The sequence below is a fragment of the Acinonyx jubatus genome, chromosome C1 (assembly GCF_027475565.1).
Source record: "Acinonyx jubatus isolate Ajub_Pintada_27869175 chromosome C1, VMU_Ajub_asm_v1.0, whole genome shotgun sequence".
Taxonomy (NCBI): domain Eukaryota; kingdom Metazoa; phylum Chordata; class Mammalia; order Carnivora; family Felidae; genus Acinonyx; species Acinonyx jubatus.
This window is the reverse complement of record NC_069381.1, coordinates 150183782-150185974: the sequence shown is the minus strand read 5'-3', so window position 1 is coordinate 150185974 and position 2193 is coordinate 150183782.

The window sequence follows — 2193 nt, the reverse complement described above, 5'->3', positions numbered from 1 at the left end:
GATGGGCGCCTGGGTGGCTTAGTCGGTTGGGCGACCGACTTCGGCTGAGGTCATGATCTCGCTGTCCGTGAGTTCGAGCCCCGCGTCAGGCTCTGTGCTGACAGCTCAGAGCCTGGTACCTGTTTCGGATTCTGTGTCTCCCTCTCTCTGACCCTCCCCCATTCATGCTCTGTCTCTCTCTCTATCTCAAAAATAAATAAACGTTAAAAAAAATTAAAAAAAAAGATATGGCCTTTAGAATTGTACAGAATTCGTATTCTCCCTTTCAAATATTGTACCATTTTAGCTATTGAGGGATAATGACTGTCTGCTGTACATTTATTCTTCTTTCCTAAATCTTCATCAGACTCTATTCCTCCAATGCCTGAGCATTACCTCCCTTATCTGGATACCATAACCCACTAATGCAGCCTGGGTTTGCTGCTCTGTCACATTCTCCTGTTCTTTTCATGAAGAAATCTCAGGTCTCCCCTATAATGATCTCCTACGAAGCACTTAATTTATCTCACAACAACCCTATTATTATTCCTATATTTCCAATAAGTAAATGAGCCTTCGAAGGAAAAGATGGCTATGGTTCTACACAGGTAGAACAATAGCATAGTCAAGTGCAAACCCAGATTGGTATGACACCCAAACTTAATTAGCCAATAGATTCTAATGCCATTTGATATGCTTTAGTTTCTGAAAAGTACAGGCTTCTGCCTTATGCAAGGTTCTGTGTCTGGAAAAGAATAAGACATATATTTACCTGTCATCACAAAAGCATGTGCTTTTCAGTGTCTATTTTGGTCAGGTTTTTAACTTGAAAGCAAGAGAAGAAAACATTCTAAGTAATTTAGAAAACCAAATCTATCAAATTATTAAACCTGCTTTATACACAGAAGATTCTTGATTCTTTTCTCTTTACTGAAAACACGGGATATGTTCTACTCAAATCTTTTTGCCACACAGTTTTGGCAACTGCATTTGATCCTGAAAAAGATGGTCTGGTTTCTTCTTCCATTGTTCAATTTTTTTTTTTTCTCCAGCTAGAAAGACATTATGATTCTCAGGACCACAGTCAGCTTTCTAGAAGACTTAATGTTTTTTGCTTGAGGTTTCCTTCCTTTGCTGAGTTGGCTGGGAGGTTTCTAACATGCCAGATCTTGAAGTTGATGGGAAGCACATGTAGCTTATGTTTAGGGGCCACGTCTACCCAAGATAATTTCCCCATGTTCTGTAAGTCCGGTCACCTTCCCTTCATGTGAAAGTCATACGACTGTTCTTATGCCCTCCTCCCCTAAAACTCAAGAAACCAAAGCACAAACTAAGAAGTTATGGATGTCTTGTTTGGGACACTTCTATGTTGGAAATTTAAAAACCTTGCATTATCAAGTTGTAAAAATGGAAATTGTTACTGAGTAATGACAAAGGAAACTATCATTGGGTTTAGAAAGAGTTTACTAATCATCTATTTCAACCTCTTCATTTTATAGATGAGACTAGCAAGTCCCAGAAAGTTGAAGTGACTTGCTCAAGTTCACATAGATAGGGTGGCAAATTTGAGTACGAAGACTTTTGTTACATCCTTCACACAATACCAGGTCGGTCTGTTGTCTATGCTATGAATCATATTTGTAGAACAAAGTGTCTAGTGATAGATAAAAATTATTTAAACCTTGCCTGTGCTTCTGTCTTATGTCTAATAGGCAATTAATATAATTAATAATAATAATAGTGATAATGATAATACTTAACATCCTCGAGAATATTTACTAAGCAGTGACTGTAAGTATCGGGGCTTCATATTACCAAATTATCTGACCCTCCAAAACATTTCATGGGATTGTTAACAATGTCATTTTCATTTATAAATGAGGAAATGGAGGTCCAGGGATTTGTCTGAAATCACAGAGCTCATAGGGGCAAAGCGAAAACTCAAAATTTGGAATCTGGCTTCAGAATCTACGCTCTAACCCATGCACTCTGCTGCTCCTGACGGTGGACTTTCTGCCTAGTTTTTCAACAATTGATCAACTGATGTGTGTGTGTACACATATGTCAGCCATGATATATGCCATGTTGTGTTAGTAATATACATGCATTGTAGTCTTTCTATGTGTGGGCAACAGAAAGGTTTCAGAAAAAAAAAAGTTCTGGCTACTTATATCGACTCAAGCAAGATTAATGTCATGGGCTCAGAATGTGTTG